Here is a 27,390-nt window from a genome sequence, read left to right as displayed (position 1 = left end):
CAAAGACATCTAATTGTTCCTATTCAGTCCATCACATACCCAACAGGAAGATTTCATTAATTAATCACTTCAGGCTGATCAAAGAGCATTGTAAAAGCCTAGCTTTAGCTTTTTAAAAATATTTACTTCCAACTCAAGCCATCCAAAAAGGAATACCAAAGTGAATGGTTATTAACTTTGAAAACTTAGGTCTCATATTCTCTTCTGTGATGTAGTCAAGAATACTGGTCAGAGGAAATGTCTCATAGGTTGAGACAATTTGTCCCTATTGATAGATGTTTATAGCTGTAACCAGCAGAGTCCCTTCCCAGTCTCCCCCCATAGAAAGGAACTGAATAATATTTCTGTAGCTGCTATAAAATTATTCACTTATAGGAACAAGAAAGTTTTAATATAATGCTGTTCTCAGAGTCCTGATGGGTGAAATAGTGCAATGAATAGAACTTCTGGTGTTTATAGTAATAAAATCCTTTGGAGAAAGTCCAAAATCCATTCGCCTAATACTGAATTGTGTGTTCCTAATGCTGTTATAGTGGCATTTCAGTCTATTCCGGAAGAACAGATGCCCACGGTTTTGGTTTTGCAGATTTTCACAGGAGACTGGCTATGTCTATTCACTAAATGGCAGAACAATTTAGAAAATATCTCTGGCCATAACTTTTTCATTTAAATTGATTAAGAATGCCACCTATATAGTAACATAATCAGAACTACGTCTAATTTCAGTCTTTCCAAATTATGTTGCCAGATTGATGAAGAATCTGAATTTGACTAAAAGCCAAAATCAGAATTATTTTTATAGTATTTTACGCAACCATGCGTGCCAATGCAATTTAATTTTCATTAATTTTGATACATATTGAGAAATAGATGTTAAAACTTAAGACATCTAAAGTGTCGCATTTGTTTTTAAATCTATGTCATGGTTTTTTTCAATACGTCAGTGTTCAAAATAATGTTTTTATGAACTATAATAGTGACATTTTCTGATTTAAATATCAAAAGACCATATATAGTTAATTTTTATTTACCCATCAGTGATAGATAGATACAGTAGATAGATACAAAGGTTCTGCTAGTAACTTGAGATTTTGATTCTAATCCAAAAGAAGGGCATGTATCTGTTGGAAGCAGTAGTAGGCCATGCTGATTTTTCTTTTATTGCTCAAAGAAGTTGAAAAACAGTGTAAAGCTAATCATTACAAATTCAACTCCATTTGATTTCAATTGTGTTCTTGATGCTGTTTATCAGGCCTATAATTAATGTGTTTTTGATTCCCTAGCTAATTCACCACATGGGATTTTCTCTTTTCCCTCTTCAGTGGTCTAAGCTGATAATCACTCCTCCTTCTATGTAATTTAAAATAGTAGGAGACTATACAATTTGGTTTCAGAAAATCAGGGTTATAATTAAGATTTATCATTTATTAGCTGTGTCATTTTGTGTAAGTCATAGCACTGTGTCTCTCTGCTCTTTTTTATAAGTGATAACAGTAACCTAACTCACAGGAATAATGTGAGAAGAAAATGTAAGCACATATGTTGAAGTAGTATGTGCAGCTTGTTGTGAATAAATCATTGTGTGAGACAGTGGTTCTCCAAGTGTAGTCCTGGGAAGAGCAGCATCAGAATAATGGGGAACTTGCCAGAAATGAAAACTAATAAACCCCATCCCAGACCTACTGACTCAGAAACTGTAGGGGGAGAACCTAGTCATCTGTATTTAACAAGACTTGCAGGGGATTTGGGCACTTAGTAAAGTTTGAGGACGATTAGTATATGGAATGCAGCTTGTCTTTCAACTTGGCATCTGAGTCTTCCTGCTATAGTCCTTTGACAACCCCTTGTAATTTTTGTTTAATGATTTTTCAAGGGGCCATTCACAATGACATTGATCTTTCAGACCTGGATTTATGACATAAATCATTAAATATTTAATGCATAATGAAAATCATCTCCAGATATGATTTGAAACATAATTACATAAAATACAATATAACTCATGTAAATATCTATTTTGATATTAGGTTTAAATTTCACCTACCTATGGAATTGGTGAAGACAACATATATCATGTTGTGTTAGAATCTAGCAAATACTGCTTAGTATTGCTCACTTTAGATTTCTCTTCTTATATTGCTCAAAATTCTGGTGAATTCCTTCCTTCCTCCCTCTCTTCCTCCTTTCTTCCCTCCCTCCCTCCCTCTTTCATTTCTTTCTATCTTTTTCTTTTCTCTCTTTCTTTCATAGATGTCATATATCATCTTCTGCTATCTTTGCTTTCTTTAAACAGTGCTGTTGGTACTACTGCAACTGCATAGAATGTCTTCATGCATTTGTTTTTAATTACTTTAGATAATTTCTGTTAGAATAGCACAAAAGATAAAGAGAAGTGAAGAGGAGAAAATCAGAGAAGAGAAAACTAATAAAGGTGTTATTTAATGAAACTTTGGTTGATTTTTGTGTTTACGTACATTTAGCTGTAACGTGTAATGTTTTCTTACTTTGGGTTGAGAGAAAAAGACTACCTTGTACAATGCCTGCCTTTAATATATATTTTTTTTCTTTTTCTCTCTCTCAAATTTCTAATACTTCCATGTTCTGTCTTCTGCCAACACTGCTTTAACGGTTTTGTGTTTTATGCTTCATTCCTTTGGGCAAAAAGAGTAAATCCAAATTGTTTACAAGCTAAAAAACGGATCCCTATCAGAAAGAAATATATCTTTATTAAACATCTCTGGTTGTAGTTGTTCAGGGTTTTACTACTTAACCATTCTTATCCCATTGCTTGTTGATTTGCAAAAACATTCTCGCACTACAAAACAGTATATATTTTCTTGCAAATCTGATTATTGTATCTCCTATTTTAACAGTCTAGTTGATAACAATATAATGATTTATTATAAGTATAACGTGATTTACAAAATTACTTATGTGCCAGGCAAAAGCTCTACTTGCTTTAACTCATTTAATAATAATTATAATTTTATAAAGTAAGAACTATTATTATCCCCATTTTACAGATGAGTAAACTGAAGAAAAGAAAGTTTAAATGACCTGTTCAAGATCACATAACAGAAGTGGTAAAGCAGGGATTTAAATGATGGTGGTCTTGGTACAGAGCCCTTGGTTTTAGCTGCATCAAGATAATACCAAAAACAAGATTGAAGATTAGCAGTTTCCAGCAATTCCACTTCAATCCTCTCAATCTGTTTTTATTTTCTTTTTAGCAGGGCTAGGGGAAAATGTCAGCATTAGCCTCTAGGGTTTTACAGTTTTGAATTTTAACTTTTGAACGTTTGAGGGAGCTGGGAATGCAAGACTTGTCTCTTAATTGTCAAGTTCCTATTTGTGAAGAAGAAATGTCCACTTTGCATAAAGAGCCTCAGGAAAAGATGGAGAAGGAGCTGGCTTACTTCTCTCTTACCCTCTCCCCCCTCCACCCCAGCACTCCAGATGCTCAGAACTTGTACTGGAAAAGTGCCTGAACTCAGAGGTGCCTGCTGGGTATGCAGAGAGAATGCCCGATTATATTCATTGCGATTGAGGATATATTTGATCTACTTTTTCCCTTTAAAATATTCCTAGACTTGGGAAATTTTATTTTGCATGATTTTCAGATTTTCTTTCAATTTGCTTGCCTTTGAATTATCACAGTTTGTCTTCTCTTTTTTCCTTCTTCTATTTTATGATTTTACATGTTTGGCTTCCTTGACTTTCTTTTTGTTTTCTGTTTCCTTAATTATTCACACTTATTTTAAAAATCTGATTTTGGGGCAGGAATGAGGTTAAGGCCAATGAGCTACTTGCCTTGGGACACAAGATTTAAGGGGGCGCCAAAACTCAGTAATCAAGATAATACAATATTTTCAAGCAGTATTTTTAACAAATCACCAGCAAACTATGGTTCATGGGCTGGTCATCTCTTTTTGTAAATAAAGTTTTATTGGAACAAACACCTGGATTAGGTGAAGTGAGGGAGGCACAGTTATGCAAGTTGGGAGTCAAATTCTGAGTTTAAAATTTTGCTATTTTTTTATCATGCGTTTTTGCATTATTTTTATTTTTAAAAAATATTGCATTAAAATATTATTTATATTGATTATACACTTATTTTGTATCCCCTTGAATTTTCCACCCTGAGTCAGTTGTGTCACTCACATTACCCTAATGCCAACCTAGGAATAGGAGACTTTTGTGTGTGTATGTCTTTTTTTAAAGTAATCTTAGAGTCAATTTTCATACTGCAATTATTTTTTTCTCCATGAGATTCACAACTAAAAATCTTTCCCCAAACGTAATTATTTCTTCTTATAAATAGCACATACGGTTTAGTAGACATTTATTAAGTACTCACCATATGTCAGGCTATGTAAAGTACGGCCTACTACACAAATTCAGAGCACAAGTTCTATATATTTCTTTTGTTTTTTCAAATAAAATATAATAAATCTTTCACATACCAAACTGGGATGAATCCCAGTATCTAACTCATGGCATAGTTTTCAGATTTTCTAAAACCATGTAAGATTATGGAATCCATAATAGTGATCTGAATGACTTCCACAATTAAACTAGAAACCATTTGCCTAAAGTCCCTGGGGCCAGCCCGGAAGCACAGTGGTTAAGTATGCACATTCCACTTCGGTGGCCCAGGCTCTGTGGGTTCGGATCCCAGGTGCAGACCTACACACTGCTCATCAAGCAATGCTGTGGTGGCCTCCCACATATAAAACAGAGGAAGACTGGCAACAGATGTTAGCTCAGGGCCAATCTTCCTCACAAAAAAAAAATCACTGAACTTTGCTTTCTTGTCTTTGCTCCTTGATGCCACACAGTGCCCCTGTTGAACTCCAGTCCTCCACAGAACAACAGCCATTAATGGCCCTCTTTATAATAATGCCTTCCTGGTCTGGGACCTAGCACAAACTATGATAATCCTACATAGCGAAGAGACCTTAACTCTCTGTAGGCCAAGCTCAATTATGTTTCTTTGTGTTGATCTCCATTCTCTATTTACCTATTCTCATATTTTATTCTTAAAATTCAAGCAATGCGCTAGGTCTTCTGGAAAAGCTTCTGGCATCAGCCACAGACAAGGAAGATAGTAGTTATCCTCCAAAGAATATGTACTCCTCATCTTGAGATTAGCTCAACAGCCTAGACTCCCGTTGCCTTCAGGTAATTTGGCATCAGGACTCTTGCACTTTCATGCTCTGAGCCAACCTGCCCACCAATACAAGTCTCCTAACTTTAGCTTCCAATGATCAGGAGCAGAAGACTGTTTGTTTCCCTCTGGGAAAGTATTTAAATGTTTATGCATATCAGATCCCCTTCCTCTCTTATAATTTAATTTTGATTCTAGCAATGCCAAGTAGTGGGTACTTTTAGAGAGACACAAAGGAACAGAAATTCTAGATAGTAGTTTTCAATAAAGATTTACAGGACTAAAAGGCAAACTTTTTCAAAAGGAATGAATGAATAAATTAGTTAATGAAACACAATTTTTTCCCTGTAGTTGAGGAATATTTATTTTTTCTTACACTGTTTACCTATCTCAATCCATAGACAAAGGAACTTTCTATGTTCCGTCCTTCCGAGGATATTTTCTCTACTTCTTGAGGTAGGAAGAATATTTCAGCTGACACAGGGCCTGATATTGAGCCATAGTTTCTGGAGGATGTCAGGCACAATGAAACAGTCTCTGCTTCCACTTGCTTTGGTCTCCTGCTGTTTTGTCCTTTCCTCCACACAGACACACTTGGCTCTCATTATTGGCTCTTTCCTTTGTATCAGTCTTCAAGCATTTGGCATCTCTGCCCATCTCCACCCTTCACCCCCTGCTAATCTCTCTTTCTCTGCCCAGACTGTAGGGGATCTTCAGTCCTGCATCCACAAATTTAGATTTGTAGACCAATGGCAGGGATCAAAGCCAATTTAGAGAGAGAATCACAGGTTCCTTTAGGCTTCACATTGAAGGCATAGCTGCATTTACAATTTTATAAGATATACATTTGACCATTAATACGGCTAACATTTTGATTCCCATTTATTTTTCTATTTTTAAATTGTTTCTATTGGTTAAATACAAAAAAGGAGCAAGAAGAGGGGGTTTTTGACTCATAACTTTCAAAATGTTATGTATAATCACATATATAATCCTTATAACAATTCTATGGATTAAGTGATCGGTTGTTTCTTAAGTGAGTAATTAGAAGCTTAGAGATCTGAGACAGCATTTGCAAAATTACACGGACAAGTAAAGCTAGGATTTGAACCCAGGTTTCCTGAGTCCAGGTGTTGGCCTCTCAACCACCATGTATGAATAGCACACACTAGCCTCTCAGAAGTTCCTGCAAGGTTCTCTGAGACTTCTGCCTTACTCCCCCATCTCATTATTCCATACAGCATTTCACTCCCCAAACAGTTCTGAGTTTGGTCAAGTAAAAAGAGGGTGACGATTTTAGGATTGAGGAATAAGGATCTTTCCCTTTTCCTCTCTTATTGTTTCTCAAGAGCAAGAATCAGATGAAAATCAGGGTCTGTGATACAAAAATCATCATGTACAATTACACCTTTCTCCCATATGGCAGTATTATCCTCCAAATGTAATAAGAAAGTGGCCAGTTTTCTGAAATAGTTAATTTATGAATGGTGTAAAAATATACTATCGAAGGGTCAGCCCAGTGGCATAGCGGTTAAGCTGGTGCGCTCCATTTTGGCGGCTCTGATTTCACTGCTTTGGATCCCAGGGGCAAACCTACACATTGCTTATCAAGCATGCTGTGGAAGCGTCCCACATACAAAATGAAGGAAGACCGGCACGGATGTGAGCTCAGGGCCAATCTTCCTCACCAAAAACAAAAACAAACTCAAAAAACATATATACGGTTGATACTAAATACAAAGGACAAAAACATGGAATACACAAAAAGAATCAAGGAAAAATCATTCACCTTTAGGTTAATGAGGTCCTTTAAGCAATAATTTTGCCTAAACTTTCTTTAATTATTTTTATGTCAAATTTCCATGCCAGGTAGAAGCAGCCAACAACAAGGCTCACACGTCAGAAAGTTATGCCAGTGTTCCCCTACAATAGCTGTCAAAGTCAGGATCTTTCCCTGTGGAATAATTAAAAATGGCACATTGTCTAGCACAGTCAAGGTGAAATTTAGCCAGGAAGTGCAGCAAACTATAGGTTTCAGTGTGACAACATTTGAGTGATGATAATTCTAACATTGCTACACAATATCATGAATTTGATTTGATTTCCCATCACAGATATGAGAACATATAATTGGTCTAAATGAAAGGAAAATGCAAAGGAAAGGCTAAATTTGAACTCTCTTTGTCACTGTCCTGCTCTGTGGATTATATCAACACTGTTTCAACGTAGGATAAAGAACCTTCCTCCTAGAGGGAGTTTTTCTTTATAACTCCTTACAAACATAAGAAAAAAAAGGCAACAACCATAAAACCACCTCAAAAAAGTGACAAAAGAAAATGATCCACTAATTTGTAAATACTTTCTAAAGCTTTTCCTTCTTAATTAAATAGGTCAAGGTAAGTAAGCCACTGCACAAAATATTCCCATGTGCCTCATACCCCACTCACTAATTAATACTGAATTTTGCCTTTTGATTTGAAAAACTACATTCTCCCTTTTTTCTTTAATTCTGAAGACAATTTGCTAACCATGTCATCAGGAAGTTTGTTTTTCTTTTCATGATTCTTACACAAAGAGCAGTTTGTGCTGGTTTCCCAAGGTCTACAAATATTTTGGTCCCGCTGCAGTTTGGGTATGCATTATTAACAGTGTCTCAGTGTGTAACGATGTGTGGCTGCGTACTGAACAGACCCCACAGTCATCATCTATGTACACGGAGAGGCAATAAAAATGTTTCACTTTTTTTAATTTGCTTTGTTGAAAATGGTGCTACCCCTCAAGAGAAAGCAGTATTGATTTGTTTTGTAATTTAGTGAAGAATACAAATTTCCAACTACTTTTTGGTCTTTCATCTGCTATGTAAGCAGTCATAATATAATTCAAGAAACACGTACCACAGATATTTATATTCTATGATAAAGAATTTTTTTAATGAAGTCAATTAATTAGAAATTTTCTTATGAGGCAAAGAACTTCACTTTTAAAACCTGTGATTTAGTCTCAACAGCCCTTTAGTGCTCTATGGCGTGGGTCAAATCCAGCCCACTGCCTGTTTTATACAGCCAGTGATCTAAGAATGATTTTTATATTTTTAAGTGATTGAAGAAAAATCAAAAGAATAACATTTAGCATCATGTTAAAATTATACAAAATTCAAATGTGTCAATAAATAAAATTTTATTAAACATTGGTTTACATAATGTCTACTGCTTTTTTGTACTACAACAGGACAGTTGACTAGTTGAAACAGAGACCTTACGACCTGCAAAGCCTAAAATAATAACGATGGAGCCCTTTACAGAAAAAGTTTGTGGACCCCTGCTCTAAAGATGAACTGACATAAGTGATTAATACTTCCGAGGAGTCTCCTTCACGAATTAAATGGAGACAAAGCCCCTTCTCTAATTGAAGTAGGTGGTCACTACTATAAAATATCTTGGTTTAGAAGAGGTTCTTGGATTCATGAAGCTAGAAGGGGCCATCATACATTTACCCAATCAATATTTCATTTTATATATTAATGGCTAGGAAATTTATCTAAGTTGACTAAACTTGATAGCTGTTGTGAAATATCAGAAACTAGATTATAATACTAATAATTGCCAGTTTTATATGTTTCACCCCTGTTGGCCCTTGTGCCAAAATTTTATATACATTTTTGTATTTAATCTTCACGACCTTCCATGGTAGGTAGTATTATCACCATTTTATGGCATAACTGAGCCTTGCAGCAGTTCAGTAACCCCCTCATTGCTTAAAGTTAGTAAGAGGTAGAGACATTACTCTAACTTGGGTGTCTCTGACTCCTAGGATTTTACAGTTAATTACAAACAAATGCCTTCCTTCCTTAGACAGAAATCTTTATTCCCTTTTACTAAAGAAATAAGAAAATATACATTTTGTGAAAGAAATAAGTATAGTTCATAGATGATAAATATTATCAAACACTGACTTGTAATCCCCTTTGTATGGAGGAAAACAATGTTTACTAACGCACAAGGGGAAAATGTTTCAGTTCTATGTGTAGTAACATTGCTTGTGCATTTGTTGGGTGAATAGTTCTGAAACAGTACTGAACAGTAACAGATAAACAGCTGGAAATAGGCATGTTCAACCCAACTTCAAGGTGTTCTTCAAGAACATCTTTTTTGTATCTCAGTTTAGAAAGCATATTGTTATGATTATCTTATGTGACTTTGATGTTTTTCATTTTATAAAAAAGACTTTCATATATATTTTACTGTATCTTTGAATCATATAGCTGGGCATTTTTGTTCTTCATTTACACATCAGGAAGGGGGAGAGAAAAGTAAATTAATTCCCAGAGACTAACGGGTGGAGGTAGAGCCAAATATCATGGCCCCAAGTACTAATTCTGGGCTCCTTAGTGTTTTCCTGGCAGAAGGCTACTGGTAAGGACGCCATTCTTTTGTCCGTGGCCAGAAATAAAGAGAACTGCCTGGGTTTGAAGGAAAGATAGGCAAAGGGAATTTTTTTTTCTTTCCCACCTTAGTAAATAAACCTCACTAACGTCTTTTAAAATGTGAAGCACGGAATACAACTGGCTGTTATTTAGGCAAATTTACCATTGTGTTCTATTTTTATGTTTTGCTTTGGTTTATGGTTGGAGTTCTTTTTTTAATTTGGTAGTTCGTGAATAATTCTACTGTTTTTATTTATGTTATTCTTCTGAAAAACACAAGGAGGAGATTAAATCAAAATTGATGGATCTATTTTTTCTCCACTAATTGAATAGTATGATTTATTCAAATACGCAGGCAGTGAACATTTTTGTATTCACTTTCCATGACTTTCATGAGACATTCTCATTAAAATATGAACATTTTCAAATGCAAAATAAATATATCTTTGATTGCCTAGGTGAATTCTATAGAGAGACTTTCATAGAACAGGCCACGTCATTTTGTGTTGTTAGCATGATCTGATGAACACCATTGTTCCCTTTATTCAAGAATTGGCTGGCTTTCCAGAGAACAAAGATGCTATGACTGCAGCTACAATTTTATTTCTAAGGTTACAGATTGTAACCATCCTATTACAATGTCTAATACATTATATTCAAATAGGCTTCCTTGCGTATTACTTTCTATCAAGAATAAGGAAAATGTATTTTCCTGAATGAATCCAAATCATGCTGAAATCACACAAATGTGGAATTAGTTACCAATTTATTCTGTAAAGCAACTGGGAATTGTAGCCTACTTTCTGTACTGAAACAAGAGTCTTAGGGCCATAAGTTAGCATTTTAGAAGTTTTATCCATAAGAGTTCCTATTATATTTTTAACCTTATTCTTCACATAGGTGCTAAAGTGTATGCTAAGAAACCTAGCATGAGGAAATTACAAAATAATTTTTCTTTTTTAATTTTTTGTCTTTTCTGGTCTTTCTATTTTCTGTTAAAAAATTAGAATAAACAGAATTAGTAATACCATTCTATAGTCATAGAATCACTATGTCAGAGATTTAAAAAAACTACAGGAGAAATGTTTAATTAGTAAAAAGAAATATAGTCCAGAAGAGAACTGGATTCAGAGAAGAAAAATTTGTTCTAGTGGAGAAATGTTTGAAATCTTGGAGTATTTTCCTCAAAAGAACATTCTGCTGAGTGAAATCCACATTTCATATTTCAAATGAAAGGAATAACAATAACAAAAAATAAAGCTATCAGTTTATAAGCATGTTGAAATCTCTGAAAGTCAGGGATATTTGTCAAAAGAGACCACAACTGGCAGTTAAAATTTGTGCAAGTAGCATGTATTAATAGAATTTTTTTGTACATTTTGTCTCTGAAGTAGGAAGCAAGGTTATCTTGAGAGTGAAGGGGGAAGAGCAGGATTAGCAGGTTTAGGAGAGGAGAAAAGGTTTAAAATAATTATTGCATTATACACAGCCTCTGCACACAATGAATGCTGTCCATTCACTTGAAATTATAGATAGCATTTGTGATCCTGCCATTTCAATTGAATTGTTGAATCAATTTGGTCAAACATCATAAGGTCAAAAAGCCAGTCAAACTGGTTGTCTGTCTTGAATGACTGTGTGACTAAAGTGATTAGTGGAAACAGCCTTAAACTCACATGCATTCTTAAACCTTGTCTTCCGCAAAGCTATCCTGTTTCTGATGCTGGCTCTGTCTCTATAGTCTTTCTGTCTACACTAATGTTCCTCAACATTTTAGAGCCCACGTTTCCTGCTGAAAGCATCCTCAATGTTATACCCCCTTTTAAAGGTTTTCAAATTCAAAACAAATTTTTTAAAATGCTAAAAACCAAAGGGCTTTTAATTAGTTTTCAGAATAAAGAGGTTTTTCTTTACCCTGATATGCATCAAGGCTTATTTTATAGGAAATTGTCAATTCAACAGTGGCTTTAAATCTTCACTCTGTTCCATTCTTACCATATGTTCACTAGGAAAATCGTGTGCTAGTAAACATCTTTTAATAATAAAAACCTTCCTATTTTCCAAAATCTAATTCCTAACTTTACATTGAAACTTACCTTATATATTGAACTCATGAAGTATTAATGCTATGTTTACCACACACCATCCAACACAGTTATCATTAGTGCAGATGTTACGGCATTTATCAACTTCACTTGAGTCACTGGAGTCTCATTTGTGGCTTTTCACTGTTTATATATTAAAATCAATCTTCGTATTAAGATGATAGGATAAATCAAACCCAGATCTAGACTCTGAGTAATTTATTGTTTTAGGGATATCTTTTTAGGACAAATAGGATCTACTTGAAATTCGATTTTAGTAAAATTATTAACTAATTGAAAAGACCAAAATCATTAACTAACTGAAAAGACTTAACATAGTAATACATGAAATATCATACCATGAGAATCTTTCAATGATCCCCTAGTAATTTTACTGAAAAAAAGATTCAAAATTGAAATTTCATAATGCCCATAAAAGCAGATTAAGTTTCAGCACCTTACTGTTCACTCCTATGCATCATACCCATCATGACCCAGGTGACCTCCCGTTCCCTTTTGCCTCATCCAATAGATGTACCTAAGGCTAAGTGCCCTTGAGTACTTTAAGAGCAAAAGAGAAGAATTTTCTCTTCTCCCCACTTCCCACTTCTCTTCACACACTACAACTAGAAGTGAAGTCAGTCAAGAGGGATGCAGTTAGTGAGCAAATACTGTACGAAAACAGGGAACACCTACTAAGAAGGGGATACTTATGGGGTGAAAGGTCATGAAATCGGTATTACATTTAATGAATTCAAAGTAACCGTGAGACAGCTAAGAGTAGATGTTGAGCGACCAGTTACATATAAGAGTTGGAAGCTACTAATAGTGTTTTGACTTAAAAACATCAATTTTAGAATCCCCGTAGTTATTACCGTCTATGGAGGACCACAATCAGAAAGCTAATAAGTATCATGTAGTAGCCTTCTCTTCCTTGCAACAAGCTCTGTTTCATTGGAAAATCCTGGTCTTATAACCTCCAATATGCCTCAAATATACCGACTTCTCTCTGTCTCCCTCTCAAATCATTAATATCTCTCTCCCAGATAGATAATTTCCATTCTTATCTCCTTTTCCAAACATAGCTTCATAGTCTCCAAAAGGTATGCTTTCCCCAAGAATGGGACCTTATAAATCACAATTTTGATCCAGTCACCCTAAATGCTATACTTAAAATGCATTGTTCATTGTTCATAGACTAGTGTTTAGGCCTTGCACGGCCTGGCCCTAGCCTATATTTCCCACCTTGTCTCATTACACACTCCTTCTGTACTCCAACAATATTGCTTTCAGTGCTTGTGCTAGTCTCCTTCCCCTGCAGGGATTTCTATATATCTTGCCCACATTAGTTATTCCATCACCTTCCCATAAAATATGGCCCAGCACAGCTTCCTCAAAACCATCATTTTGAGTTACTACATGCATTCTCTGATGTGCATTGTACACAGGGAGGAAAAAGGGAAGAATAAACAAGAGGTAAGTGGCCAAACACGCATGAAAGAGTCTGAGCGCAGCCACAAAGTAAAATAAAACAAAATACTCTGGAAAGATATCTAAAATAGTCTAACAAGAAATTATTGTACTCAGTTATATTTTGGGAATACTTATTTTTCCACTGGGGAAAAATAATATTTATTTTTGGCTCAATTATGCACTTTTATTAATCTTTTAGTCTTTAAAATCTAATTTTTTTGGTTTTGTGTCATGTATCACACACAGTTTTTCTTATATTTTACTTGAAAAAGATCTCTATTTCATCTAATTTAAGACAGTTTTTTTGAATAGAAATAGTGAATGTTACTTTTATAATTATGCCCCTTGGTCTTTAGGTAGACAAGTAAAATGATTTCTAGATTACTTTAATGAGCAAAACTAGAAGTAATTGAAGAGAACAGATTTTTTAAAAAATCTGAGCTACTTGTGTATGCTTCATGAATTTTAAGTGTCTAAATGGACAGGAGGATTCTTGAACCATTTATGTTTTTCCAATTTGGGAGCTTTACAGGTTTCTTACCTTTTTTCTTAAGTACTAAAAGCCTGTGCTTATAAGCATTATGAATCAGTCTAATTTTCAAGCTAATAGTTTCAGATATTTCAGGCTGAACATTTGAAATATAATTTCATTATGCCAGATAGCTTAATAATATGCAAATACCTGGTAGGATTCTTGGAAACATTTGCTCAGAAAATTTAGAATATATATTAACTATGATATTACTAAACTTAGAATATATATTGATTATGACAATTGGATAGATTTTATCTACCCCAAAAAAAGCAATATTGGTTATTGCTCTTCCTACACTTTTCTCTATTTTACTGTGTTCAAAATCCGTAAATTAGAAATTAGTCATTGAAAATAGAAATCACTTATAAGAACTCTAACATATCACTATTTTTATGGTGTTTCTGAATCTCCTAAGATTCTAATTATATCTATCATGTATCATCTTATTGAAAGAAGAAGATGATAATATAAACTTTTTTACTTTCTAAATAAACGAATTTTTACTTTCTAAATAAACAAATGCTCAAAACACATTTTTACTTTCTAAATAAACAAATGCTCAAAACATATTTTTACTTTCTAAATAAACAAATGCTGAAAACATATTTGAAAATAGCCACTGATTGCCTTTAATAATTATCTTAACCTATGGATATAAAAATAATGACTTCTTGGGGGCCAGCCAGGTGGCATAGTCGTTAAGTTCATGCACTTGGCTTTGGCAGCCCAGGGCTTGCGGGTTCGGATCCCCAGCGCAGATCCACACACCACTCATCAAGCCATGCTGTGGTGGCATCCCAAATACAAAGTAGAGGAAGATTGGCACAAATGCTAGCTCAGGGCCAATCTTCCTCACCAAAAAAATAAATAAATAATGGCTTCTCAGTCCCAGAGTCAGGTGATTTTTAGTAAGCTCTTTGTACATTAATCTTTATTGATGATTTAAAGCATATAGTTTTATATTTGTCAGAAATAAGTAAGGTATATGCTTTTAGAATATTTTCTGATTTTATCTGGTAATGAACTGAGCGTCTTTTTTCCAACCACCAAGTATTCAGCAGCAAAACAGGATGAGCATAGTTTATGAGGCCATTAATAAACATTTCAGGATACTTTCAAATGCCTGAGATGGCCCTGGGTCTTTTATAAATCACCCCATAAAACAGAGTCTGAAGCATCTTTAGGATATTATAACATGACCATTTAACTTAGTCATTTAAAAAGAGAAGGTAATAAAATTTAAATTTATTTCTGTGATAAATAAGAATAAATAAAATACATATAAAAATAAAGAAGGGAGTTCCAACTGCTTTTCCTAATCTTGTCCATTGGATATTCTCATAGCCATTTAAAATTAGGGTAAGGCATATAGACAATGTTCCATTTATGTAATCGGACATATTTTCAAAAATAAGCTTTGGGTTTCCTTTGATAAATTTGAATCCTTATTTCAGTGGCATGGCTGTTCTTTTCAATTACCCTTTATTGACACCAAAGCTTTTTTTGACTTTTATTTTGTATTGGAAAAACCCAGTTTAGTCTGGTAGTGACAAACAACTTATTAAAATCAGTAAGCCATGCGAAGTTTTGTGGTTTTTTTAAAATGCAAATTACACGATATGAATCTTCTGCTTAAAATCCTTCAGTGGCTCTCCACTGTCCTATGGATAAAAATCCTAATTACTTAGGCTAGCTCTTAAGAATATCTGAACCTTGTCTGCCTCTCATTCTTTCTCCTTATCCTCCAGCCATTCAGTCCCATTTCAAGGCATCCCACATACACGTTTCCCCTTTCTGCCATACTTCATCTGGAGTTTTAAGGTTAATTTGTCTTGATGCCTTCTAACACCATCTCCCTCCTCCCATTCAGTCATTGCCATCATCTAAAAGAGTGGGCACCATGAAGGCAAAGATGTTATCTCTTTTGTTCACCCTAATATGGCCAGAATTTAGCACAATACTAGATCAACATATATTTATTAAATGAATGAATGTACTAATGAGTAATGCTGGCAATACACCACTTAACCTGGTGGCAGCAACAGCAACTGCATTGGCATCCTCATTGTTGTCACAAGTACACTTCTCTCTTGTTGTCATTTGATAAAGTTTACAAAGCCCCTTTGCATATGATGCTCTATTTTGATCTTGACAATAGCCTTTGCGAGGTCGGCAGTGTTTTCTTTATTTTTTCAACATAGTGTTGAGATCTCAGGTAGAAGGAAAGGTAAAATGAAATATAACAAAAAATGGCTAAGACCGAAGCCTTCTAAGCCTAAATCCAGCCATTGTTTCATTTAACCAACAGGAAATGTGTTTGTTTATGATTCATTTTCCAGATTTGTTAAGCATCTGAGACAAAAGTCTATAGACTGTGACAAATATTTTTAGTTTTTGGATTAAACATAATAAGTATTTCATACATTAAAAAATATCATAGTTTTCTCTATACATTATTAAATCTATCATTGATTATTTTTTTCTAAAACTTGCCTGAGATTCCTCTCCTTTTATTGGTATTATTCCTTTCCCCTAATCATTGCTGATGATTGCATGCTCAATTTAACACTGGTACAGATTGTTTTCAAATAGTGAAAAGATACTAAAATGAAAATTTTACTATGTCACTTTAAAAACTAGCCCATGGTCATTGGTTGTTAGATTGAACTGACTGCTACCATTTGGATATAGAGGAAAAGAAAGTAAGTTCAACATATAACTTTCTCAACCTCACATTTCTGCAAATAAATAGGAGATAGATGTTGAGATTTAGCTAAAGTACTCCATAATGCAATATTGCTGCCTTAGTGTTCATTATGTGTGGCCAAGCTGTTTGAGGCGGGGAGCGGGGAGGATGGCTAAACTGACAGCAGTCCCTCATGCAAGCGCATGCCCTACATAACAGCCTGCACAGTTACAAGCAAATTTAAGTTCCTGATATGACTCTCCAACTGCCCTTATGATAAGCGCTCTCCTCCACAGGCCCAGGGCTTTTCCTTTGTGCTCCCCTTAGAAAAGACCCCCTCTCCCCAAGCTTACCAAAACTCCACTATTTGGTTTGAGGTGACCAATCCACTTATTCAGGAAACTCCAAAGCACTCCACCCTGGCACCCTAATAAACGTATGTGCCCCAGGTCCTATGGCTCTCTCTGCACCCTGCTTTGACTTCCCCCGTAGGTGGCCCCTCGAGGCATGGGGTATACTTCCCCAGAACCTGTGAGGAATAAACTTCTCCATTTCAATTCCCTAGTAGTCTTTTGCTGAACATGGCTCATGATCTGACACCCTGGGCTCTACTTAACAGATGTTAACTTAACGAAGTGAAAACACAGATTATATTAAATCTCTATTATATATATCCTAATTTCTTTTATGCCTATGTACACGGTTAAAATTATTTTCTTTATAAAGTGTGACTAGACATGGTATTTCACTTTAAGTAATTCATTATTTGGGACACAGGCAAAATTAACTAGAAAATATTGAATCAATGTTAGATTTAAAAATTTATTATGCCAAAAATATTTACATGGTGGAAGCAATAGAAGGAAGCTCTTAGAAATGCAATGTATAATCACTACCATACTTGATCAAGACACTCTTAACTGAAAGATGCATCACTCTTGCACGTAGGGCCACAAAAATAACAATAATACTGCCAAATAAGAACTGATGCAATGCCTTAATGATGCACTGTCAAGATGTCTCATATCAAGCTAACGTTTCAAAATTTCTTTCAAAAGTTTTCAGGGGATTTCTCAACCTTTTCTCCTTCAGTTTTATCACCTGGCATGTTCTGTCCAATCACCTTAGAAGAATATCAGTAACGAAACATACTATGATTTCACTACTTCTTGGTATCTTCCTTTCTAAGTTCTGTAAACCACATTGCTCTGCAAATAAATATGGAATTGTAGTTATTATCCATTGGCATGTATTTTCTTTACTGATATATCAAATTACATTCTGCTGCTTTTTCCCATCCTTTAGGAATACCCAATATCATTTGTTTGAATGACCAGAATGTCATCTTCTATAAGACATTTGAAAGCAATTAAATCCAAAATTATGTTATAAAAACTCGATATAAATTAATTGAAGTGAAAAACTATGAAAATATAACTAATTTCATATATGCACAGGCAGTTTCAACCATTTCATAATGGCTACCCAGCAAAAAACAATTAATTGTTAGATGTTATCAATTGTACATGTCCTAAATTCAGAAAATTCAGAGCTATTAGAGAGAAAGAGAGAGACAGAAAGAGAAGTGGCTTGAAAAAATTAAAGCTTATATTAAGCAGGTGAGTGGATATAAAATTCAGGGCAATAGTGTTATATTCATATCCTATGATTCTTTCTTATTCTGTACACTAAGGCTTTCAATTGAAATGTGAATAACAAATGATAACAATAAATATTTCAAATACTTTGCTTTTGTTGCTTTCATAACATATGTAAGAGAATAAAAATCATTTGAATTGTTGAATACATATATATATTCATAGATATATACACAAATATAAATTTTTACAATAATAGTAATAAACAATGGAATCAACTTTAGCTTTCTAAACCTACTATCTATATTTAGTTCATAAAATGTACAGGTGCAAACCTTGCATAAAATTCAAAATCTCATCAGGAAAAATAGGTGAAAGTGTACGATCCAACATGCTAGCATACTTGTTTTTCTGAAGGACAAATATGGTCTTCAAAAATGCAAATGCTCATTGCTTTGACTACTCTATTGCATGTTCATTGAAATGATTTATGAGGCAATTAGGGTAACTTGTTTGCATTATTCAAAACTCAACACATATGACTAAACTTGATCTTATCTTTTATTCTAAACAGATTATTGCCTATTGATAGTGAATGACTGCAGAGGTCTATTTCATGAAAAAGAGTGAATGCTGCACACTAGACTTGCTGATTACTTGCGTTATTTTTTAACTGACAAAATCAACTCTTTCAAGGAGGTGCCTTCCGTTTATCCTTAATTCTCTCTCATAAGTCACACCTATGCTTGTCTTTCTGAGAATTACTGACCTGAACTCTCTCTTTTATTAAGTTTTCAGTGACACAAAGTGACTCAAACTTAATATTTAATATCTCTGTCAAATAAGGTCATAATCTTATTGTTTATTCTGAAATATGTTAAATATATTCCACTGCCAAGAAAGGAAACAAAGTTCTATGTCTTAAAACATGGGATAAAACTGCTTTTCTAAATGCTTCCAGAAAGTATGACAAAGCTTAACTAACACTTTAAAAAATAAAACCTTTAATTCCAGAATACTTTTTCTTATTATTTCCTTTTACAATATCATACTTACACTCTTGCAAAACAATTTTACTTAGATTTCAATGCACCTTCTACAACTATTATTTGGGGGGGAACATTATTCAAGCTGTTCTGTCCAGTAGATCAGAAATATTAACAAGCATTGAAAAATGATCCAGTATCAAATAATTTTTCCAAAAGATTTATTAACCACAACAGATGGATTCTTTACTGAACTACTTTTCACATTTAATATTATAATATCAATTGTGAATATCTATAAAGGGGATATAATGATGTAATAGTTCGGAAAACTTTTGCCCACACAATCCCTTTTTCACTGGCAAATCTCACATAAAATTTTTCTTTGTAGTGTGGTATAGAAAGGAAATTTCCTTCTATAAAGGAAAAAGCAAACCTTTTTTTATTGTTTTCAATATTTCAAGAGATCATTTTGATATATTTATCAATTGAATAATGTCATAATAAGTTTCATAAATATTTAACAATTAAAAATATATATATCGTACTAAAAATAGCAGGAGAAAGCCTGAGAGATTAAATATATCTCCAAGAATGTTGAGCAAAAAGACAAGTAAATGGCCCAATAGAAACAATATAAAAGTAATAGAGAACAAAGCTATAAATAATATCTAACTTAGTTAAAAGAAGTTACAGAGAGAGAAGTGATAAAGGTAGGTTAGAAAAATCATCAAACAAACAATAAAAGAATATTTTCCAAGTTATAGAAAGATTTGAATCTTTTGTACAAAAGACCGGCTGGTATTAAGCAAGATGAATTAAATGAGACCAATATTTTCTACACATTGCTGAATTTTCAGAAAATCCTCACATCTCTCAGAGATGGGAAAAATATATATACAAGAGTAATAAGAATTAGAGTGGCTTCAGATCTGTTATCAGACAAATCAAATGTTAGAAAAACAATGAACTAAGCAACTAAAAGAAAATTATTTTGAACTTAAAAGTCAATACCCAGCCAAAATAATCAAATATGTGAGAACAAGTCAAGATATCTTCAGACATGTAAGGCTGAAGTAATTAACTTCTAAAGGACTCTTTTCATAAAGAGATAAAACTGGAAAGCAGAATATGTGGGTTACAAAAAATAGAGGACCCAAGCAAGGAACACAATGAAAAGAATGACAGCTTTGAAATAATCCTTAAAGTAATCCTTCTAATTTAGAACAAGAATATAATGGACAAAATTCTATTTTTAAAAATGTACAATAGAATAAATCGCATTGACTAGATACACTAAAGTCAGATTCTGGAAGATCTTCATAATATTGTGAAGAAATATATGTTTCTTTTCTCAACAAGGAAAAAGAAAGTCAACTGGAACCCACTGGAGGACAACAAGTCATACTACCAAGTTACTGTCCAAATATACAGCAAATAATATATGGTATGGGTTTTGAGGTGTTGAGCATTACAATAAACAGATATGTTACTTACACTTAAAACTTAAGTACTTACTGTGAGCTTTTAGAATCAATATCTAGAAAAGGAAACTATGGTAACTGAACCAATTCAAAAATATTGTAATCACTGATAATATAAAAGATATAATGCATTACTATACTTTTAGTCTTTGTTGTTATTCCAAATTCATGTGACCATTGAGGGCAGCTGGTGATATTGCTTAAATAACATTTTATATGTTTGGGGTGACTCTTATAACCAACCTGATGAACTTAAGTCCTCTTCCCAGCCACCCCCTTGCCATCTTTCCCCAAACTCTCTGTAAACTCCTTTGGCTCCTGTGACTTACTGCAATGTTCATTGTTTATACTAATAATGAAGTTAACGATATACCAAACAATTACGGTAAGTTGGGCAATAGAGACTTTTCATAACACTTACAAAACACAAAAGATAAATAACAGATTTTTCATTGCAGTGTGGGGAATTCTATGGTAGGAATAAGTAAACGTTTGAAAGGAAATGTATAGAAGTGGCCCATACCTCTATTTGACACCTCTATAGAAGTGATTATAACTTCTCTTTACAGAAGTAGTCTATAACCTCCATTAAAGCTCAATGGAGAATTAAATATCAACCGACTCACCTATTACATATTTCATCCTTGTCAGCTTACATTTTCTCTGTGAGTCTCAATTTCCTGCTTTGGGAAACAGGCTAAGACAGCAGTGATATAAAGTTTTCATGTAGATGTTATTAGAAAATGGCATCTGCCCTATTGTCTGGCACAGAGTAGGCAATTCACCAAATATTTCTTTTTTCTCCACTATAAATATTAAGCAATTATAAACTATAAGCATAAATTGAGGAAAAACATTATTTGGTACGTTATACCATTAAAAGTAATTTTTGAGTGTGCTACATTTTGCACAAAACACTTTTAATGTATTTTTCTTTTCTTATTTTTTGGCCACAATCAAATTGTCAGGAAGATTTTTTTAACCACAGATCTAAGTATAGCATGAGTAAAATATTTGGAGTGATATAGAATACTTTTACACGATTGGTTAGGTTTTTTGTATGGTATCTTCATATCTGTGACTTAAGCTTCATAATTTTTCACTGATAAAGCATTATCTTGACAATTCTACCACTTTTTCAGAGTTAGGTTTATTTCCCCTCTGGTAGGTTAATGGGAGCATGTACCCCAGCGGTTACCCTACATGAGCTGTTTTTCCTGACAATATACTTATGTTTCGTGCTTCTCTGGCCAGGTAACAAGCCAGAATGCCATTGAGTCTCTCTTCAAAAATTATTGAAAATGGAATGGCATTCTGAAACCTCATTTTAACATATGTCAGTAGCAGGTTTAATTAAACAAACTAAACATAATGAGAAGGCATAATGTTCAAATTGTGTCAAGATGCATATGTTTATACACATTTTTAAAAATCTTCCCAGAGTACAAAAATAAACCATGTTTTTCTTAACATATATTTTAAACCTTTTCTGCTGTGGCTTCTCCTGTGTATGATGTGAGATCAGCCTCTCGCACAGTCGACCTCAGGGGGAATGGATATGTCAGGGATGTCACTATAATGTTTTGACACTAGTGGAGAAAGAGAAACACCACCATGAATTAAGATGAGAGTATAGACACATATACAGCTTTCTCTTCAGTAATATCCTTTTATTTCATGAGAAAATGTGTTACTGCAAAATGAAGTACTTTTTTTATGCACTTACTAAAGCACAGCTGATGTTATTACTAATTAAAATATTAAGAGGTTAATTAACTCATTAGAGGTCAAATATATAATATTGACACTTTAACAAATTAAATGTGAATAGTTAAATCATATTAATAGAGATATTTAGGGGGTGAGAATGAATAGATTCAGAACTTCCTGATTTTTATAGCACACAAGGACAAATGTACACTAAACACTGATTTTCCTTTTGCTTTCTGGTGAAGGAAATAACTTTTACAAAGTATAAAGAAATAGTTATTGTTCAAAATATTGTCTGAAATAGCACTCCAAAATACTTACTAATTACCTATAAACAAAAAGAAAAAAAAATATGTCAAGTACATCAGTACAAACTATCCTGACAGTGCACCTAATGTCAGAATCTGGAAAGTATTTTCATTAAATATAAGATTGGCATTCCAAAAATGATAGCTAAGGGATTTATACATACTTCACTCTATAAAACAGAATATGATTTTAAGTCTAGAAAAAAATAAGGTTTTTTAGTCACTTCAAATGGTAAAATGTAGTGAAAGTAGGCCAAAAGGCCATAAAAATTATAGGAAATGGTGTCAAAAATCAAAACTGTATTGAGATAATAATTAAAATTGATGCAGTGTTCAAAAGTATAAATTTTAGAATCTCCCCCACAGTGCAGAGAAATATTATAGAGACTACATAAGATTTTTCTTGAGAAATGGATGTCACCCAAAATTTTATTGCTAAATTTCTCTTACAATATTTGAAGGCCAGTAAATTACACATTCAGATACTTAAGGCCAAGAGAAACATGCAATTTTTCTAACCTTTAAAGAAATGTTAAAATCCTAGAGATTGAGAGACAAATGAGAGTCTATAGTAAGTAGTCTCTGAGAAGGTCCCCAGTGTTCTTTGCCTGCTGGTATTTACGGCCTTGGGTAATCTCTCATCAAGTGTACCCAGGACTGACTTACACACTTCTAATGAAAAGAAAATTGCAGATGTAATGTTATATCATTAACAAGATTAGGCTAAGAAAGACTGTGGTTTCCAAACTGGGAGTTCTCTAAATCTCTCTTGGATCGTTCATGCTAGGGAAAACAAGCTGTCATTCTGTGAATAGATCTCAGGCTATGGAGAAGCCCAGGTGGCACAGTGAGGAAGTGAGGAAGTGAGGTCCTCGGTCCAAAAGCCTGCAAGGAACAGACACATTGCCAACAACCATGTGAGTGATTTTGGAAGCAAATTCTCCAGCTATTGCCAATCTTCCAATGGCTGCAGACCTGGCCAACATCATGAGAGGTCTCAAGCTAGATGTACTCGACTAAGATGCACCAGATTCCTTGTCCACAAACAATGTGAGATAATAAATGCTTCTTGTTTTAAGCTGTTAAATTTTGGAATAACTTGCTACTCAGTGATAAATAACTAATACAGGGTCCACTAAGGGACTCAAAATTGTGATTGTTTTTGAATAAAATATTTGGTATTAAACTTTAAAACCAGTTAAATAATACTGTCTAATTTGTAGTAACAATGGGAATTAAAAAATGAAACAAATATTTCTCTTAATGTACATATTCCTACACCATATGCTTATGGAGTGCATGTGGAGATATAAGTTGTTCCTAATTTAAGCGATTCCCTTTAAAATTCTTAAGATAACGTAATAATTGAGTTCTTTCTGCTTTAATAAACATTTCATCTTTATGCATGTACTTTGTTCTTGAGAGATTTTCATATTTTTCCTACTTTATTTTTAAGGAAGCTATACAAACACATAGACATATTTATACACACACACACATATTTGTAATAGGACAATACTTCTTGAACTTGGTTAAATGAGCTAAACTTCAAATTTCAGATTAGTAATAATGACTATTTGGGAAAGTAACTCTCCATATCTTCTTTATTTTTATTAAAATATAATTGACATACAATATTATATCAACTTCAGGTGTACAACATAGTGATTTCAATATTTTTATACACGAAATGATCATAATGCTATGTCTAGTTACCACCTGTCACCATAAAAAGTTATTACAATTATTGTTGACCATATCCCCTAGGCTTTAAATTGCATCTCATGATTTATTTATTTTATGACTAGAAATTTGCACCTCTTTGCCTATTTCACCAATCCCTCCACTCCTCTCCCCTCTGGCAATCACCAGGTTGTTCTCTGAATCTATGAGTCTCTTTGTTTTGTTTTGCTGGTTTTGTTTTTTTAGATTACACATATAAGTGAAATCACATTGTATTTTTCTCATATCTTTTTAAATTAAGGAATGTTGTAATCAGTATTTCACATGGAAAGATATTAAGTATATTATCTTAGACTGCTGCTGTTCTGTTAGTATATATGAATAACTCAATATAATATCAAATTTACTCAAAATTCTAAAACATAAATATAAAACTCCATGATGCAGTATATACAGAAGCAGAAATATAATGATGGACACCTGAAATTTACACAATGTTATAAACCAATGTGACCTGAATAAAATTTTAAAAAACTAATGGATTTAAGAATTTGTGCACGTTCTCTCCCGTTAAAAAAATAAATAAATAAACCCAGTTAAAGAAATATAGGCATACCACAAAACATGTATTACAATAATTCAGCATTATGTGGAGTTTCACGTAATAGCTGTATTTTAGCTTACTAGCACTGTAATTTGAGAACTATCATGCAGTCATGTAGTTATAAGCTTGCATCACATCAAATTGTTTGCTATTTTATAGTAAATAATCTCTTGCATATCTTTTTGTGTGTGTGTGAGGAAGACTGGTCCTGAGCTAACATCTGTTGCCAGTGTTCCTCTTTCTGCTATAGGAAGATTGTCACTGAGTTAACATCTGTGCCAATCTTCCTCTATTTTATGTGGGACGCTGCCACAGCATGGCTTGACAGGCGGTGCTAGGTCTGTGCCCAGGATCCAAACCAGTGAACTCAGGGCCACTGAAGTGGAACACGTGAACTTAACCCATACACCACCGGGTTGGCCCCATAATATGTCATTTTTTATTAGTATCCTTTGTGCTTACTATTCTCTTTAGCATTAAAGGAATTACAAAAATATTTATTCTTATACGTTTTTATTATGTATATATGTATGTATTTATTATGTAATATGTATATATTTAATAATAAAACATTTTTATGACCAAACATATGCATTTCATTTAAGAACCAATTAAATAGAGAAACAGAAAGATATATAAAATATAAGATTAGATTGACTTTTTTCTCAGAAAATTATTTAACATCATCTCTAATTACTTCAAATTGCCTCTCCTATTTCTAAGAACATGTTGACAATAGACATTAAAAATTTACCATGAAACAAAGTTCACATAGTGAATCTTAACCTGTGACCATTTAACTAAAGAATTTGAATCAAGCTGCAGAGCTCTGTTACATATTCAGTAAAATAAAGCCAAGTCATAAAGTTATATAAAAAAATATTCTTACTCTTTATATTTTAACTATAGAGTAAAATGTTGACATAGATACTATTTTAATATATTTCCTAATGAGGTCACTTACAAATAAATTACATATTAGAAACTCAGCAAGTTTCTAATGAAACTGGTAGCCAGTTAGTGGACTCTGATTTAAACTTTTGATGCAATAAATAATCTGCAAGATTACAATGGCCAATATTAACAATGGGCATTACCAATTATTTTTAAAATTGTGTTTTATACTGTGACCTTAAGATAATCCAGATCCACACGGCTGATCACAAATAAGCTGATCAAATACCAAGGCAAATAACAATTAACTACTTTAAGAAACATAAGGTTTAAAATTTTAATAATATTTCTACTATGTATCATTTCTAGCCCAAAGGAAACAAGTGGTTGGTATAAGTGAAATTACCTATACATCGATTGCCTGATGCAATCTGAATTTCAAGTAACTATGTAGAGTAAAATTTAATAATAATAATCAATGAATTAAAATATTTATTTTAAAAAAATACTTGTATTGTTTTAGAGCACTTAGACTAAATATACATGTTTTTATCAATAAAAGTGATTAAGAATACTAAATCCTGAAATAGCTCTGCAGCCATGAAGCTGGGGAAAGTAAAGTAATAACCATTTGATGGGGTGTATTATTAATTTGGCGTGTCTGTAATTTTTATGGTCAGAATCATGGGAATGAAGTTGAAATTTAAAATCAAAAGGAGTTAATCAGGAAATTTTGGTTTAGAACATTATTTTGCTTACAAATCTAACCATATATTACTTTTTTTTTTTTTGGTGAGGAAGTTTGACCCTGAGCTAACATCTGCTGCCAATCTTCTTCTTTTTGCTTGAAGAAGATTGTCACTGAGCTAACATCTGTGCCAACCTTCCTCCACTTTGTATGTGCGACACTGCCACAGCATAGCCTGAGGAGTGGTGTGTAGGTCCGTCTGCACCCAGGATCTGAAGCTGTGAGCCCCAGGACACTGAAGTGGAGTCCACAAACTTAACCACTATACCACCGGGCCAGCCCATATATTAGCCTTTTCAATGCAATCGACTACTTAGAAAAATCCAGAATGTTGATTCTATTGATTTCAATAGTGAAACTTAGAAAAATATTAGTAAAAAGAAAATATAGTTCAAAAAACAGAGTTGTAGGCTCTAGTGTCAGGTGAGCCCAAAGTGGGTTGATGATGATTATTTCCTAATCAGTGAATATTCACTGCTACTGAGACATTACCCTGGACATTAAATCATGCTTTCCACGATTTCTTTTTAGATATCAATCTAATCTGTCTCTGTATCCTACCTTCTCAGCATTTTGATTCACAAACAGTGGCAAAGGTCCTGCCATAACAGCATGATAATTTTGTTGAATATTTACCCCAACCCCTTTTCAATATACAAGTCATACATTAAAACAGTTCCATAAAAGATTAAATACATTTAAAAAATCAAAAACATAAAAAATAAATTCTGAGAAACTTGAAATCTTCTTTCACCTTTCTTTACTTGCACTCACTTCCCCAGAAAAAAAAGACTGTTAGCATTTTTATTACGCATCTTTTCAGTCATTACCACTGCATTTACTTACACTTATGCATGCATGTACAAAACTCCCTTTTATACAAAATAGGTTTTATTATACATTTATACATGACTTTTTTTTCAAACTAAAAATTTCTTGGCAACATTCTGTAAAATGTACATCATTTCATCTTAAAGTTTGCATGGTGCTCCATGGCCACTTTTAAG

This window comes from Equus przewalskii, chromosome 2 (genome assembly GCF_037783145.1).
Source record: "Equus przewalskii isolate Varuska chromosome 2, EquPr2, whole genome shotgun sequence".
NCBI classification, from domain to species: Eukaryota; Metazoa; Chordata; class Mammalia; order Perissodactyla; family Equidae; genus Equus; species Equus przewalskii.
Note: the sequence above shows the minus strand (reverse complement) of the source record.